This window comes from Equus quagga, chromosome 9 (assembly GCF_021613505.1).
Source record: "Equus quagga isolate Etosha38 chromosome 9, UCLA_HA_Equagga_1.0, whole genome shotgun sequence".
In the NCBI taxonomy this organism is placed as follows: domain Eukaryota; kingdom Metazoa; phylum Chordata; class Mammalia; order Perissodactyla; family Equidae; genus Equus; species Equus quagga.
The window spans coordinates 26321294-26340284 of record NC_060275.1 but is presented as its reverse complement, the minus strand read 5'-3'; the positions used below and the strand labels follow the sequence as shown (position 1 = coordinate 26340284).

The window sequence follows — 18991 nt, the reverse complement described above, 5'->3', positions numbered from 1 at the left end:
ATAATGTCTAGAGCAATTCTACACAAGGGGATACACACAAAAATACTATAGATATATCAAAATGGAATTCTAAGAAAATGTTCAAGTACCTACAGGAAGAGAAGAAAACAAGACTGACAGATGAAAAACAGGTAACAAACAGAAAGCAGAAAGTAAAATGGTAGACTTAAGCTCTAATATATCAATTAAATAATTGCAAATGGCCTAAATACAATAATTAAAACCCAAAGACTGGCAAAATGGGTAAAAAAAACATGACTCAACTATATGCTATCTACAAGAAACTTCAAATATAACTTACTTCAAATATAGTTAGGTTAAAAGTATAAGGATGGAAAAAGATATACTATGCAAATAAATATTAATCAAAAGAAAGCAGAACTGGCTATATTAAGATCAGATAAAGTAGATGTCAAAGACTGCATGGCCTGCAAAGCAAAAAATATTTACTATCTGACCCCTTACACAAAAAGTTTACCACCTCTGGTCTAGCAGACAAAAAAGTATGCTTATTTCCATACAATTTACCTTCACCTGTATTGTCTTAAGTACAGTGTCTAGCATTCAATCAAAATTTACGAGACAATGGGGCTGGCCCCGTGGCCGAGTGGTTAAGTTCGCGCACTCCGCTGCAGGTGGCCCAGCGTTTCGTTGGTTCAAATCCTGGGTGCGGACATGGCACTGCTCATCAAACCACGCTGAGGCAGCATCTCACATGCCACAACTAGAAGGACCCACAACGAAGAATATACAACTATGTACTGGGGGGCTTTGGGGAGAAAAAGGAAAAAAACCAAAATCTTTAAAAAAAAAAAAAAACTTAAAAAAATTTAGGAGACAAACAAAAAAGCAAGTTAAAAACAACCCATGTCCAAGAGACAAAGTAATCAGCAGAATCAGACTCAGAGATACAGATACTAAAAACATCAAACAGGGAATTTAAAAAACTATGATCTACAAAATCTACTATGAGTTTACACATGATTGAACTAATTAGGAATTTCCGCAGAGCCAAAACCTATAAAAAGTGATAAATGGAAAGGCTAGAATTTTAAAAATCTATCGTAATAGCAGTGGAGAATGCCTAGATGGGCGCAACAGCAGACTTGACAGAATCTTGATGAGAAAATGGCTAAGGATTTCCTAAAAATAATGAAAGAATCAAACCACCAATCCAAAAAGATCAGAGAATACCCCCAAAGTCAGCCCCAAACAAAAAACAACAAATACACACACACACTTTGGTATGTCATATTCAAACCACTGAAAACCAAAGATAAGGAGAAAATCTTGAAGGCAGCCAGAGGAAAAAACATATTAAATACAGAGACACAAAGATAAAAATTACAGTACAGTAGGCTTCTCACAAGAAACTACGTGAGAATCTGAGCCAACCTAAATGGAGTGGCATCACTAAAGTGCTAAAATAAGAAGAGTCAAACAAGAATTCCATAACTCGGAAAAATATCTTTCAAATATGAAGGTAAAACAAAGACTTTTCCAGACTAAAGTAAGCTGAGATAATAGATTACCCGTACACCTGCACTATAAGAGATGTTAAAGGAATTTCTTCAGACAGAAGAAAAATGAAACCAGACAGAACTGCCGATCTACACAAGGAAATAAAGATATTTTAATAATTCTAAAAGAAAACTGACTTTAAAAGCAAAATAGTGGCAATGTATTACAGGTTTATAGCATATGTAAAATATATAAAATACAACCTTCTCCTAGTAATGGGTACTCAATTTATTTCCAGTTTCTGTGTTTCTCTGAACAAGGCTACAATAATCGTCTTGGTAGATCTGTTCTTACATTTGGATACTTTTACTTTTCTGGGAAAGATTCCAGGAGAGGAACTGCTGAAAACGTCCTATTTGTAATGTTAATAGATGTTGCCAAATTGTTGCTTATGGAGCAATGACGAGACATTTACCCTGACAATGTAGGAAAGCTCTTGTCCTCATTTTCTCACCAACAGGTTTAATTCTTTTTGATATTCACTGCCTGAAAGATTCATCACTTTTTGATTGAGTTATGTCAAAAGTGCCCATATGATTGAGGATTTATCAGTTCCTCAAGTGATTCATATATTCAAAGTGACTATAGGTTCATGATTGCCATCTTTTTAAAAACATTTATCATTATGTATTGTTTCTCTTTATGCATAGTTTGTATTTTTAAAGTGTGTGTTTTACGGATATTAATATTGTTTTACCATCTTCATTTTGTTTAGCATTTACCTGGTTTATCTTCCTCCAGCCTTTAATTTTCAAACTTTCTGTGTTACTGAAAACATAATAGTTAAAAAGCAAATATATACCTAGGTTTTATAATTTTTAAATCTAACCCGTCTCTGACTTGTGAGTTTAATTCACTTATATTTATTGTTATTATTGGTATCACTGGATTTATTCCTCCCATCTCATTTTGTGACTTTTCTATCAGTTATCTATTGCTGTGTAACAAACTACATGGAAGCTTAACAGCTTAGAATAGCAATAATTATGTGTTTTGCTAACAATTTGGGCTGGCTTGCTGAGAACACCTCTCCTCTGCTCCACGTGGCTTCAGCTTGACTTGGGGTTGGAGGATCTACTTTTATGACAGCTCACATGGCTGCCAGGCTGGTGCTGGCAGGGAGCTGGGGTGGGGTCTTTGATCCTTCTGGGCTGTGTGAGCTCTCTCACAGCATGATGGTGCCAAGAAATCTGATTTTGACAATCCCTTAGTGTCACTACTAATAATGCCATACTCTAATGGTTGAGGAGTGGCAAAGTTCTAGAAGACTATTTGGGGCTGGAGATATTGTTATGGTCATTTTTGGAAAATATGATCTGCCACACTTCTGTTTACTATCCTTTATCTATAGTTCACCTCTTCCAATCTTGTCTTCCTTTTCCAGCCTCTGTTGAATTAATAAGGCTTTTCACTACCCTGGCCTCTCCTTTTCCCCTCTATTGGTTTGTGGGCTAAAGATAGTACTTCTCTTCTTGTAGGGGTAGCCCTTAAAATTTTAACATACACATCCAACTTTAAAAATACTGTTACCCATCTCCTGAACAAGATCCAAGGAGGTTAACATACTTTCACTCCACCTTGAACAGTAATCTCTGATCCTCTTCTTCTTTCCTTTTTGTTTAGGTTTGCTTAGGTATTTAATTTCATCTTTAAAAAAGACCCATAAGTTGTTTCTTAAAAAGACAATGGTTAACTAAATTTACATATTCATTTCGGGGCACCTTGTTTCTTCCATTCCACTTCTCTACAGATCCACTTTTCTTCTACTAGAAGCACATCCTTTAGTAGTGCTTTCAGTGAGGTCTACAGATAACAAACTCTTCTAGTTCTTGTATGGTTGAAATATGTCTTTATTTTGCATTCATTCTTACATTAAATTTTATCTGGGTATAGAATTCTAGTTATTTTCTCCTGCACTTTAAAGATACTGGTTCATTTTATTCTGGCACCTATTTTTGCCATTCAGAAGTATTTTGTAAATATAACTACTGTTCCCCTGTAGATAATCCATCTGTTTTTTTGATAGCTTTCAAGATTTTCTTTTCAGCCATTAACACTCATCAGTTTCACAACCATGTGTCTAGGTGTTGATCTATCTTTATTTATCCTGCTTAGTATTCAGAGTGCACTTTTTATCTGACATCCTAGTCTCATAAAATAATTTGGACAATTTTTTTCTCATTATTCTCTTCTAATTACTAACCCTCTTTAATAGTGCCTGGTTTAAAACTTATTTTGTCTACTGAGCTTTCAATTTTTTTTTTTCTTTTTTAAAGATTGGCACCTGAGCTAACAACTGTTGCCAATCTTTTTTGTTTTGTTTTTCTGCTTTTTCTCTCCAAATACCCCCAGCACATAGTTGTGTATTTTTAGTTGTGGCATGTGGGACACCACCTCAACGTGGCCTGATGAGCAGCGCCATGTCTGCGCCCAGGATCCGAACCAGCAAAACCCTGGGCTGCCGAAGCAGAGTGCATGAACTTAACCACTTGGCCACAGGGCCAGCCCCTGAGCTTTCAATTTTAAAGACTATATTTTTCATTTTTAAGCTTTCTAATTAACTAGTTCTTTCTCACAGTCATGTTATTTCATTTATCCTTGATTTCATAATTATTTATTCTTTATATTATTCCTTCATTTATCTTTGAGGATACTAAAAATACCTATTGTAGAGTATTTTCAAAATTATTCTATTAATTTTCCATTCTGTTCGGATAAACTTACCTTAACTACGATCGTGACTATGTTAGCTGTCTTTCTTAGTACTGTTAGATTTCAGCATGTATTTCAGAATTTTGTTCACGCTGGCTCATCTAACGTGGTTTAATCCCCCCAAGTCCACAGGTCACACAGCAGCTTCCTAGAGCTCTCAGTCTGAAACTAATCTCATAACGGGTGTCTCAGGGCTCTTGCCCTACAGTCACACTGAAGACACCCAGTACAGGTAGGGTCTGTCACTGAGCCAGTATCAGTTGGGCTCAAAATCCCCATTGAGAGGCTGGTTGTGTGTCCTCCCTGCTCCCTAGACATAGAACTCAGCCGTTATTAGCAACTTCATTCAGGCTCTTTCAATAAGAGATGCATCTCAGCTCGCAGTTTCCAGCAGGGAACGTGGCACCAGTGTGCTGCTCTCACCTTGGCACTCAGGGGCTGCATCTGCAGTAGCTGAGCTACCAGCCGCTCCTGCCTCCTTCCAGACCTGAAGCCCAGCAGACTCACTGCCTCAGACCCTGCTCTCTGCTTTGAGTGCCTTTTCCATTTCTGCTCCATCGAGAAATATCTACCCCATTTTTAGGTCTGGCTATGTGTTCTCTCTTGTTATGGTCCGTCTATTACTGTTACGTTGGGCGAGCAATGGGAGGGGGTTAGGCCTCCTAACTGGGAACTGACAACACAATCCCCGCCAGAGTTCTCTCAATTATACTTTCATCTCATTTTGGTCCTTGAATGAGTCGAGGAGGAGAAGGAGACTTCAAGTTTCAGAATTCTCTCTCAAAGTCATTTAAGGGCATCCAATGAGACAGTATGACTACTTCAGTAATAAAAGTAAAAATATTAGCTTTCTATAGAATTTTATGTTCATAAATATATCATACACCCATTTATGTTAAGTATAAGCCCTAATATATTAAACTTACATTTCAAAAATGTATTACCTGTTGATAGCTGACAATTTCTGCTTTCAAACACATTGATAGTTTATTTTCAATGTTTTAAGAGTAATTTTCTGAAATGAGCAGGGTAATATACCCAACCCCCAAATAGGTGCTTGCTCATTTTAACCTAAACTAAAACACTGACCATTTATTTTATTCTCAAGCCAGGTAAAATATAAACTGGAAACCTTACATCAATAAGCATGCTCTGCATTCAGTGTCACTCTGCATCAATCATCTGACTGAAAGCTCTTCAAGAGTTATACTAACCCTCTTTTATTTCAAGGAGTTGCAGAGTATTTTACTTAACTCCTCTTATACTGTTTCTGTGACAAGTTAAGGTCTAGTTCTAATGCTATCTTTCATAGATTATTTTCAACTGCAGACTTATAAACTGAATGAGAAGAACATAAAGTTTCCAGCATTACCCAAATTGACGGAAAATACACTGTGGGAAGTTACAGCAAAGACATTTTATATGATATCATACTTTGCTGGACTGTCACACTAGAAAGTACTTTTTATATTTTAATGTTGTAAAACTATTAGGAGAAAAACGAGAAATTAAACAATTTAGAAATTTAAAAGTTTAAATTAAGAGGTAGTTGATAACAATTTTCTGTCAACACCTATTTTAACATGTAACACTGTAAATGATTGAGGTTATTAAAGTTTCAATATAAAGACCTCCTGCCCAACCCAAGCCAACTATTCTGTTTATGAGATACGGTCAGTTTCCTTCCTGGTTATATCCAGGGCAAAATTCAAAATACTTAACAACTGCTAGTCCTGCTAGATGTGGGCTGCACACAACCCAGGAAGTCCTACCGCCTGCACCTGCTGGATGTCAGTCATCGTCATTCCTGCAAGGACTTTCAACGGGATTATTTCTTGAGAAATAAAATGAGGTTTCCTTGAATTCAGTATCTACATTAATCGATTGTATTATGTTCCAAAAATGTACCAAGAATTTCTACATACACTATTTTATTCAATTCAGCAATTCTTTAGCTTAATACTGAGCAATTCAGTTATCATATATCCATCTTTCATCTATCAAGAGAGCTTAGAATTTGATTAATTATAAAATCATAAGACACACTCAGAAGTTATATATAAGGCACTTCCTTTAATGCTAGAATCTCTTCTATAATATTCATACCAAGTGGTCAACCAACTTATCCTTGAACACAGAAAACTTTGAGAGGCTCCTGTTTCATTATTTCTTTGCAGTTACAGAAAACTATTACAGCTTAGCAGAAGTCCATCACCATAGTACTCCTACTACGGTAGGAGTCTTCACTGGTCTTCATTCTATGCCGTTGCCATGCTATCACTTTCTCCTCAAACCCACTAGAAACTTCAACTATCCCTCAATATAACCTGGTTTAAAGCCTTCTCATCATCCTATTTACGTTCTGCCAGATGCTCACTGTTTGGACTGTTTTGATCATAAAAGTAACTCTGTATATATAATTACCTCTGTTAAAACACATAAGTACATAAATGTACTTCAACTAATCCATTTCCATTTTTAAGTGGCAACAGTTCTCTGTTAACCACTGCTTTAATCAGCCTTTAAGGAACAGCTAGCGTTCCTACTGTGTACGTTGTTTCCTAGAAACCACGCTCTTGTGGATCCTTCCACTTGTGTTGGAAGATCAACTGCAGCTCCAAGGCACCAAACAGGTCATGAAATAACCACAGAGCAGAGGGATAAATTACATATCAGAAGATTCTGATTTACTAGAAATAAAGTATCAAACTTTAGGCTAATTCTAATTTCCAAGGAAAACTATCCCAGTATTTATAATTTACATGTTATTTTAATCTTCAATTTGCTACTACAGTTAGATTCTGGGGCAGGTACCTACTATGCCTTGCAATAAGCGAACGGAATTTTTTATGTTAGATTTTTAAAAAGCATTACTGGGAAATAATCACTTGTAAAAAGATGAAAAAAAAACATTAAAGTACTTTAAAGGAGAAAAATCATTTTAATTTTAGACATTACCGAAAAAGAACAAAAAGATAAATGCCCTTCCAAAGTTGATAAATTAACGCAATTACTATAACTACAAAGAATTTAGAAATCCCATTTCTTAGTCTTAAATATAAGCCAAAAATTTCACTCCTATTCATTTATAAAACTGGTCCTTTAGGGGACAGGGTATAGAAAAACTGACTACATTTATGGAATAAAATGTTATAAAAAGACATGCTTTAAAAAACTGTGTTTCCTCTGTACTGTGTCAAACTTAGCTTTGTCAGAGATAAAACCTGATGGCTCATTGGTAGAGCAGCAAAATCATGGAGAATCTTGTGCCTTTTTCATTCATGGTATTTTCTTTTTAGTACACACAGCCTCCACTCCAGGAATGGATCCCAGAGCAAACAGACTTTCTTCTCAAGGAGAAAAAAAAAAAAAAAACTTATTGCAGAAAATCTCAAACGTAAAAACAAGGACCCTGACAAAATGGTTCCATTTTCAGACTTTTCTGATGGTTTTGTACATGTTGGTAACGAACACCGAACAAGCTCTTTGTGAAGTCGTGATTTCACGTCAAATGCACAAGTTGGCAGTGTTTGGAGGGTCTTCCCCTATCAACAGCATTCACGGCTGCCTCATTTTATAAACTTCCTTTTCCTTTTAAGAGGGAATTTATACAGTTAAATACTTTCAAATCATTTATTTTTAGTTTCCTTAAGAGGAGCATATGTATCTTGTTTGTATTAGTTTTGGGGAGATTCCAAGAGAGTTGTCTAAATTTCCTGCGTTTTCAGCAGAAAATAAAACCTTCAACAAAATTAATGGGTCTTTGCCAAAGTGGGGAAGAAGGGGGAGGAAATGCACAGCAAACTTCTTTTTAAAGTTAATGCACAAATGGCCTTCAAAGCTGATCATTTGGTGACAGACTCTTGTTATCTTTACGTTGTTAATTCACTGGAGCGCACACTGAAAAGCTTTGTGACCATGTGATTTCCAGCCAGAACTGGATTTCTCCCCAAATATCAAGCTTCTGATAGCAAGAACTAGCTTTATACTACATGCAAAATCACAGCTGAAGAGTAAATCCTGTGACCAGACGAGACAATAACGTGGAGGGAGGAGGGAGGGGGAAGGCAGAAGGCAGAGTTATGGCACCACTGTTCTCGTGCGGGAATGTAAAATGATGTGGTCTCTCTTCTCATTCCTTGGACGTGGTTTGAACGTGGCCCACAAGCCTAAACTAGAACCCTGGGAAGTCTGTTATTTAAAACATGCTAACCGGCGGCAGGAAGGCAAGATAATGGTGGCTGCTAAGGGACACTGGGCTAACTTTACATGTTTTTCTCATACCTGGAAAATAGCCAGAGAACTCACAAAAAAGGGATATTCTGATTGAAATCCAACCAAGCTGCAGCCCCCCAACAATCACATCACCTTAGCAGGCTACTCACACCGGGCAGAAAGTGGGGTGTAGCACAAAGCTTCTCACCCCTCCCTGGGCCCTCCTGCTTGCCGAAGAGAGCAAGCATACACCCGGGCTTGGAGTTTTTCATTTGTTTTTAAAAATTTAATGTTTTGCCTTAAGAATTGCTGTTCATTTCCATTATTCTTCAAAATACATTGCTTTTTTACTATAAAAAGAAATACCCTTCCACAATCTTGAAAAAAGTAAAATCTGAGTAAAATATTTCTCTGGGAAGATGTATCTTCTTCTTCTTCTTTTTTTAAATGGCTTTGACATTCTACTGAGTGCCTCCCCTCATCCCCATGTGAAACACAAGAGTCCTGGTTCCAGTCCCAGCTCTGCCAACAACCAGCTGTGTGACCTTGGGTAAGTTGCTTAACTCAACTTGCAGTTTCGTATTTGCAAAAACAAGTGCTTACGAGATTCAAAAAATCCCTTCCTACTCTCAAGTCTCAGTTTCCATACAGAATGTAGAAAATATTGAATTTAGAAGGCAAATTTTATTAGAGTAATCAAAAGTGTAGAAAAATTTTCAGGGCGATCTCAAACTTCGGTAAAATTCAGAATTCACTTCAGATTACCCCAGCATCTTGAATGGAGTCGCTGTTAGTTTACAGAAGGGAAAAAACCCGAACAGTCTTTGAGAGTGAAAAGGTAGGAGGCTAGCAGGAGGCTACATGAAAATAATTACTCTCCAAAAAACGAATCCTATTGATTCTTCTATAAATCATTATTTTCAAAGTTTGTTAATTATCTTTGATATTGTTAATGCACAGAAGGGAAATAATCCCCAAACTTTGATGTCATGGATTTCACAAGAACTTTGGAGACCTTTATACTTGGTGCCCTTTTTTCATTCTTTCTTGGAAAGAAGAGTCAGTGGTGATAAGGAAAGCAGTAAAGAATCACATAGAGAGGAGCTATGGCCCTGAAGTTAAAACAAAAACAAAAACAAAAACAAAAAACGAAAGTCAGCGGTAGCTCAAGTCAGTAGAGAGAAGCTCTAGATTGGGTTCCAGCCCCAGTCTTGCCATTTGCCATGGACTGGACAAGTCACCTTCTGAGCCTCAGTTCCTTCAAATGTAAAATAAATGGGCTCTCTGGGACAATGCAGGGAAGCATTATAATGGACCCAGGCTGGCTTCTGTTTAGGATGTAGAAAGCTGCAAAGAATGCCTCTCCTAACCCTAACAGTGAGAAAAAGCTCGATAATTTAATAAACCCTAAGTCTTCTTAAGGCCATCAGAGAACGATTTTGCAAGGCAAGCAAGTGAACTGACTTCCCAAGAGGGACGAGCCCCTCTAAGGAGAGAAGGAACATAAGTACTCCTTCACTTTTGGCCGAGCACAGGAGGAAGAGACGGTCTCCACACAAGAGGGTAAGAAGAAATCAGCTAAAATTTCAATGAATTCTTAAAGGCTAAGTGTGGTCTAATGTGTCAGTCTGGAAAGCCAGAGCCCCAGATGCAGTGGAGTTCACAATCACTGGAGAGCTCTTTTCCAACGGACTCCCCCAGGTGCTCAGCAGCCCCTCTCTCTGGCTCATGCTTGCAAAAACTGATCAGCTGCAGCTGGGGGCAGGCACCAAGACTCCCCTCCCCTGCTTCCCAGACCTTCCTCTCATGCTGAGCAAAAACCTTAACTTATTGAGGCAGCAAACCCTCTTGGCCCAGAGCACAGGCAAATTTCCACTGCTTCTAGGGGAGAAGCAGAAATACAACCCATCTGCCTCTGAATGAGAAGCAGAAAGCCCTCGCATCTCCAAGACACAGGCAAAGATCCATCCCTGCTGGTGGAGGGACAGAAGCAAAAGCCTCCTAACGCTGGGGGCAGGGCAGGAAATCATGTTGGGCCCAGGATCCTATACCTAGCAATACCAAGCAGAAGTCTGCCACCGCTGGGGAAGGGGCAGTAACCTCTCACTCAAGATCCAACCACAGACACGAGGCAGAATTTGAGTGCAAGGGGAGGAGGGGCAGAGATGCTGAGGCCTCACCTCTAAGAGCAGGCACACACATGGACTACCCCTTTTCCTACTCCATTGCAGGGATTGCTGAAAGCAGAGGATGGTAAAGAAACACTGAAAAAACCCCACACCCCACTCTTTAAGCAGCAGGTAACAAGTGCTTGGGAGAATTTGAAGCTGGTGATGCACTGAAGACATAAAACCCAGTCCTAATAGCTGTCTAGCAGCAGAGGTGTGCCCTTTTACAGGCATAAACACTTTTTACTTCAGACTCTACTGTCTTAAATGCAATGTCTGGCACTGAAGAGAAAATTACGAGACACAAAATAAATCATACGGTCTATAAGTAAAATAGCATATGTGGTTTGGAAGGTGCTGGGGACAGAGGAGTGATCCAAACACGTCCATACCTCCACAGGTTATCATTTAGAGGAGATACACTCTGGGAAGTACAGGGTGCTGTGGGAATGCTTGGGGGCTGGTGGGGGGAAGGGGAGGAGACCCCAGAGGAAGTAGAGCAGGGTGGTCAGGAACATAAGTTCTGGAGTCAGGCCTGGATTTGAACCAGCTTCAGCATTTACTAGTGTGTGTTCTTGGGCAATTTACTGAACCTCAGTTTCTTGTCTGAAAAATTAGAATATTACCTATTTTATAGGATGTGACCAGGGTATGGCAATGACAAGAGGTGAAATTAGATCAAGCAGACCCCACAGGTCAAGTCAGATGAGTTCAAGACTTCCCTTAGTGCAAAGAGGAACTTCAGGGCTCCTGCCAGCTGAGACATATCCAAAAAGAGAAGAAAAAATACTACTGGCTAAAAAGCAGCACTGGAGAACTTCAAGCAGCTCTAAGAGAACAGAGGGTAAACAGAGGTCCAGGGAGCACACTCTGAACACCTACTAGGGTAGAGATCCAGGGGTATTACTAGCTAACCACAGTGCAAAGGGCACGAGGAATGGAAAGGAGACAGCAGAGACTGGAACTGAAGGGTGAACTGTGGAACGACTATCCAAAATTTTGAAAAAGAGCAAAAGGAAGACATTTTCTGATAGAACAATACACAGTACAAAACTATGCTACCTAACACATTAGAAATGGTACCACAACAGGCAAAAAAAATCCAGAAACACGTTCAAGTACATGTGGGAATTCAGTAAATTATACAGATTGAATTTCATAACAGAAGGGATAAATAATTGAATCACTGCTACTGGGTTAACTGAGTAATAATTAAATAGAAAAAAATGTAAAGGCTAGATCTCTAATATATTTCTTTCAACAAAAAGAATTCTAGAAGATTAAAAGGTAAAAAATAAATTTTAAGGGGGTAGAAAATACATAGGTAAACATTTTCACAACCTTGACTCGGGGATGGGGTTGAAGAATCAGGGAGGTGTTTTAAAGTTTGAAAAGAAAAAACAGTCCAGAGTCCCTAAAGGAAAACGCACACAGCTTTGAATACAGGAAAATGTAAGTCTTTTGAACTGAAAAAAGGAACCTCATAAATGAAGGGAAGACTAACAACAAGTAAGAAAAAGATTAGCAACGTATGTCATAAATAATAAAAAGATATGAAGAAATCTTACAAATCAGTAAGAAAAATATAAACAGCTCAGTGGTAAAATGCTAGCCAGTAACAGAGATGCAACCAAAGGTGCACTTACAGAAAAACACACAGCCTCACAGCCATTTATAAGTAATAAGTAAAATTTGATAGTAGGCAAAATAAACCCAAAGAAAGCAGGACAGAAGGAATGATAAAAAATAAGACTTAAACGAATACATTAGAAAACAGAATAAAACCACAAGAGAATAAGTAAATAAATAAATATATTTGTTTCTTTTAAAGCAAACAAAAAACAGCCAAAATGCTAATCAGGAAAAAGACGAAAACACAAATTTAAAAGATTAGAGAAGAGAAAAGGAATATAACTACAGATATGGAGGACATTTCAATTGTAATTCTCTGCATAATTCTCTAAGAAAATTGACAATCTGTGACAAAAATTTAAAAAACTGATACGATATATTCTTATTGAGGTTGTAGGAAAACAGGAACTTTCATGTAATGCTAGTGGGAATACAAAATGCTACAACCTCACTGGAGGAACATTTGGCGATATACAAAAAATTACACATGTATTTGCACTTTAACTCAGAAATCCCACTTTTAGAAAGTGATTACAAAGGTAGATGTGCACAATTATGAAACAGCATATGCATAAAGTTATTCATTATGGCATTATTTTCTATAGTGAAAAAACCAAAATGTCCATCAATAAACTATGGTATATCCACATAATGGAACACTTTGCAGTTGGGAAAAGCAATGACAATGCTGCACACTAACATGGAGTGCTCTCTGGGCTGTACTGTGAATACAGTAAGGTGTGGAACAGTAGCTTGGAACAGTAGGTGTAGAGCAGAAGCTTAGGGGAAAGTCTGATAGGCACACAGGACCAAGAGGAGGAAACGACAAAAACTGGAATTCAGGGTCTGTCAAAGAAGAGGGCTCCAGGTAATTCCTTCAGGCTTTCATCTGGGGGTCCAAGAGCTACACTTTAATTGTAAGAGTAAAAAAGAAATAGAACGTCCCTCACAGATACTCAAGTCTGCCTTTGAAGCGTCTCAATCAGATTGGATTAAATCAATCCGGGTGTAGTATCATTCCCAGCTTAGCCAGTTGCCACAAGTAAAAGTCTTCTTTGGAGGAAGATAACATCATCCAGAGCCTCAAACTATCTCCACCATTTTTCAAATATAATGTTCGGCACTCAACAAAATAGCCAGAACTTCAAAAGATAAGACCACATGACTGAAAGACAAGAGAAACAATAGACAGTAGAAACAGACCGACAGGGAAAAAATCAGACATGTGCTTTAAAATAATTGTGCTTAATAAGTTCAAGGACACAACTGAGCATTTCGGTAGAGAATTGTAAACTACAAAAAAGAACCACAGGAAAAATCCAGAAGTTAAAAATACAATAATTGAAATCATGAACTTAATGGATGGGTTAAACAGAAGATTAGACATAATTGAAGAGAAAATTAGTGAAGTAAAAAATAGTAGATAAGAAAACATCCAGAATAAAGAGAAAAGGGCAGAAACAATATTTTAGAGATATTAGCAGAGAATTTTCTAAAATTGATGAGCTACATCAAGTAACAAATTCAAGAAGCATTATGAACACTAAGCAGGATAAATTTGACCAAAACTACCCTAAATACATAATAGTAAAATTACTGAAAAACAAAGAGTATTTTAAAAGCAGCCAAAGGCGGACAATCTGTGATAATCCTTTTAACTATGTACTTAGTATGATTTGTGCACTTTTCAGTATGTGTGCAATACTTCACTAAAAAGGTTTTTTTTTTAAAGAATGCAATGGGATTAAACACATTCAATATATAAAACTCTATGAGTTTAATAATAACCCCTTAAAAAATGAGACAAAGAAAGCTCTCAACCCAAAAACCACCAATTCACTGGACAACACTGGACAAGTAACTAGGCCACCAGCTTCTTACTCTGAAAATCAGAGATTAAAAGGAATCTTGACTTTCCTTTATGAACTGTATTTCAACTAGCCCTATCTGATGAAGAAATGTTCTTGTTTACAGAACTTGTAAGAATTGCAGCTAATAAATATAAAAGGGAAAATAATTTCAAAAATCAAAATATTGCAATTCTTTTTTTTAGCAAATTGATTGATTGATTGATTGAGGAAGATTAGCCCTGAGCTAACATCTGTGCCCATCTTCCTCTATTTTATATGTGGGATGCTGCCAAGCATGCCTTGATAACCAGTGTGTAGATCTGCACCTGGGATCCAAGCTGGCAAGCCCTGGGCTGCTGAAGTGAAGTGCGCAAACTTAACTGCTGCACCACCAGGCAGGCCCCTGCGATTCTTAATTAATCAACTAATTTAGGTGACAATCATCAATGGATAAAACTATTAGATGAAAAGCTGAAGCAGAACTTCTCAGTGGAGAATCTGGCTGTCCCCACATAAAAGCACTGATCAATCTCAGCACCACTGAAAGTTAGACCACACCTCCTAACGTGTGGACAGAGCACCACCTATGAAGTATTTTTGCCAGGAAAGATGAATCTGCATCTATGCAAGCCTTAGAGCTAAAGTCCATTTACAGTAAATATGAGGGACAGAAGAAGTTAAAAAATACCAAAGGAAGCAAAAAGACATACTCAGAATGTGGAAGATACTACAGGACAAATGGTCGTTTCTGCAACATGATAGTGGCATGGTAAAAAAAGAAAAAAAAAATTGGGGGGAGGACTGCTCTAAATTAAAAGAGACTTAAGAGACATAACAGCCAAACATATGAATTTTATTTGGATACTGATGTTAACACATTGCCAATAGCTTTATTTGAGACCACTGGAGAAATCTGATTATGCTGTGTATTAGATTACACCTTGGAAATATTGCTGCTTTGGTTAGGTGTGATAATGACATGTGACTATGAAAGAAAATATTATTTTTAAAGATTTTTACTTTTTAAAATTTTTTTCCTTTTTCTCCCCAAATTCCCCAGTACATAGTTGTATATTCTTTGTTATGGGTCCTTCCAGTTGTGGCATGTGGGACGCTGCCTCAGCGTGGCTTGAGGAGCAGTGCCATGTCCGTGCCCAGGACTTGAACCAACGAAACACTGGGCTGCCTGCAGCAGAGTGCACGAACTTAACCACTCGGCCATGGGGCCAGCCCCCAGGAAATATTATTTTTAGAGATGCATACCAAAATATAAAGAAGTAAAGTTCCAATATTTACTTTGAAATACTTTGACAAAGGAAAGATAAAAAGTTCAAATAAAGGATATATGACAAAATCTAATTGCAGAATCTAGATAATGGGCATATCAGGTTCATTAAAGAACTTTTTGTTACGTGTGAATTTTTTTCATAATAAAATATTTTTTTAAGTTGACAATCTGAATGAAAGGGAAAATTGTCTAGGTAAATACAAATTGTTCAACTTCACCTATAATCAAGTAAAAAATGTGAAGAGAATAATATAAAAAAAGGGGAAAATTTGTCAGAAATATACTATTAAAAAAGGGAATTGTGCTCATATAGTTTCATGAGTAATTCTTTTATATCTTCAGGGAATACTTAATTACTATGCTACTTAAGCATAGTAATTTCTTTTAAATTAGAAAAAAGATGGCTTATCATTTTTTTCCTCAATTGAAGGTAGCATAACTGATTTCAAAATATGGTAAAGTTAGCTCAAAAATGAAAATAAAAACCAACATCACTAAAATACTTAATAAAACACATGCATATCAAAGTCAACATTGTACTAAACAATTCCACAAACCAAGTAGTTTCAAGAATTCTAAAACAGTGTAATACTAGGAAATCGTTTGATGTAATCATAGTAAATATTCAAAGGAGAAATAAGTTATAATCATCCTAATGGATTTTTAAAAGGAATTTGAGAAAATTTAATTTTCAATTCTCATTTAAAAAGTTGTTTGGTAAAGTAGGAGAAAGAGGCTTCAACTGAAAAATGTACAACGGAAACAGATACATAATTCACAAAAGATAAAAACATCAAAATAGGTTCAATTTTGCTAGTAGTTTAACAAGGCCCATTAAAATCATAATGCTATATCTCCTTTTTGACCTATCGCATTGATAAAAATAACAAATAATTGTAATTCCCAATGTTGTCAAGAAGAAAGGAAATGAGCATTCTCAGCAGACTAGTGATGGAAGTACAACCTGAAATCACTTTTCTAGGGATCCATTTATAAATACACGCTGAAAGCCTTAACAATGCAAGACTTTTGTGTGTCTGCAACTCTAAAGTTAGAAATTTATCCTAAGGAAATACGTAAGACTGTGCTCAAGGATTTAGCCCTGTGGATCTTCAATGTACAATAACAAAAAATTCTCATCATCCCTGAATTAGTTTTCTATTGGGGCCATAACAAACTATCACAAATTTAGCAGCTTAAAACAACACAATTTTATCATCTCACAGTTCTGCAGACGTTCAGGTAGGTTTGGCTGTTTCCTCCGCCCTGGGTTGCAGGAGGCCAAAATCCAGCCATCAGTTGGGCGAGGCTCTTACTCGGAGGCTCTGGGGGAGAGCCCATTTCAAAGCTCCCGGAGGTCGTTGGCATCCTTCGCTTCCTCCTGGCGGCAGTGCTGAGTTTCCTATTTTCTTGCTGGCTGTCGGTGGGGAGTCTCTGTTAGCAACTTCAGGCTGCCTGCATTGCATTCCCGGGCCATCTTCAAACCAGCAACGGTGTGTCAGGTCCCTCTCAGCTTTGAATCTCTCTGACTTGCCCTTTCGGTGGACCTATTCTCCTCCAGCTGGAGAAAGTTCGATTGGTTCTACCTGAATAGGTCAAACTACTCTCCCGATCTTAAGGTCTATAACCTTAATTAAACCTGCAAAGTACCTTTTGCTATGTAACTTAACACATCCGCAGGTTCTGGGGAACAGGATGTGGACACTTTTCAGGGACCACAATTACTCAAGGGTCATTACACCTACCCCAATCTCAAGTGTCCAGCAGTACATGATTGGTTAAATAAATTACAGTGTATCTGCACAATGGAATACCATGTAATTATTAAAATGATGGGTATCAGGCAACTTACCTTGAAATCTATAAAAGACAGAATGGACTGATAGGACAGAGGTGAACAGGTAGGTAATAAAGCAAGTTTAGTAAAATGTTAATTGTAGAATCTAGGTGGTAAGCGTATGGGTGTTCACTGTAAGTTTTTCAACTTTTGTATATTTGAAAATTTTCATAATAAAATGTTGGGGGAAAAAACAATTAGCCCAATGATCTTCCAAGCCTCCTCCCCGCCCAAATCAATGGTCTGCAAACTGTACTGGGTAAAAATCTAGGTGTCCGTGAGATTTCTAGCAAAGCAGCAGCAAATAAGTTTTTTTTATTTTGCTGAGGAAGTTTCACCCCAAGCTAACATCTGTGCCAACTCTCCTCTATTTCGTACATGAATAGCTGCCAAAACATGGTGGCCAACGAGTGGTCTAAGTCCACACCCAAGAACCGAACCTGCGCTGCCGAAGCAGAGTGTGGAACTCAACCACTAGGCCCTGGGGCCAGGCCCCAGCAAATAAGCTTTTGCATAACGTTTATAAAGAGACCAAGTCTCAAATAGCATTGAAGATTACTCCACTTTATTTTTCAGGTAATTAGCAAACTAAAATAGAAAAGCCATAATATAGCATGCAGTTTCTGAATTGTTAATGTAAAAACCAAATTCTATCTTATGCTTAAGGCATTTTTATCTTCAAAAAGGAAGTTCCCTCTAAAATAATTAACATATAAAACTAATGCTGTCTTGATTTAATTATTTCTTGATGGGAATAAACAAATCTATCTCACAGCTGAACAAAATTTGACAAAACAGATTCTCAGTAGATTGAAATAGAGAAATGAATATAAAATAAACACAGAAGACAACGATTTCACAAACAGTAACTGAGGGCCAACATCATGACATGCAGCATTGTCCTAAGCACTGGGAACAGGTACCAAGGATATAAAATAAGATGCAGTCCTCGCCCTTTATTTCCCCTTAGAGTTATAAAATCCTGTCTTAATTTTGTAAGGCAAAAATTTCTCAAAAACCACTTCTTTAAAGATATGTAAGGATTTAAAACTTTAGAAAAGGAACAAAAACCTAATTTGTTTTTTCACTTGGAAATAATATTGTAAATATAATTAAGGGATGCTAGACCTCAATCTAGACATCAAAAATTATTTTCATGGATTCAAATCAGGAGCGATTATTCTGTACATTAATGACTCCCCAGTCTTATGGAAAACTGACCAGAGTTACAGACGAGGAATACTGTGGCACAGGAGTTACCAGCCCAGCCTCTATGGTCAACCTGACTAGCCTTTGAATCCCTGTTCTACTATTTCCTGCTCACGTGACCTTGGGCAAGATTCTAAACCTCGATTTCTTTATCAGCAAAATTATAACAGTAGAGTAGAAACAAGAGAATGAATATATAAAATACCCAGCCCAATGCCTAATGTGCAGTAGCGGCTCAAGAAATTGTTGCTCTTACTATTAAAAGCAATAGTAATAATGAATGAAATAATGAATGAAAGTTATTAGATACAGATGTACTTGGGAGGTATGTTAACTCTATCAGGCACTAAGTCAAATAAAGTAATGTTTTCTGATTTGCACTTTTATGTCTATTTAAAGAGAAGGGCTTCCATGGTCTTGAAATTGGAATTTTAGAACATTTGTGCGCATTCCAATGAAATGTGCTGAGCTAACTGTGAATCTGAGATCTTTAAGAACCTAAACGCTACTGTTATAGTTAGCGGCTAACCCCCTCAGGAAATACTATGTTCAAAAGTAT

General features: G+C 37.4%; 1 protein-coding gene across 3 annotated transcripts in view; it reads right to left on the bottom strand.

Moving 5' to 3' along the window:
* Positions 1–18991, bottom strand: part of DYM (dymeclin) — a 364500-nt gene that overhangs the window by 75988 nt on the left and 269521 nt on the right. The window lies entirely within an intron of this gene.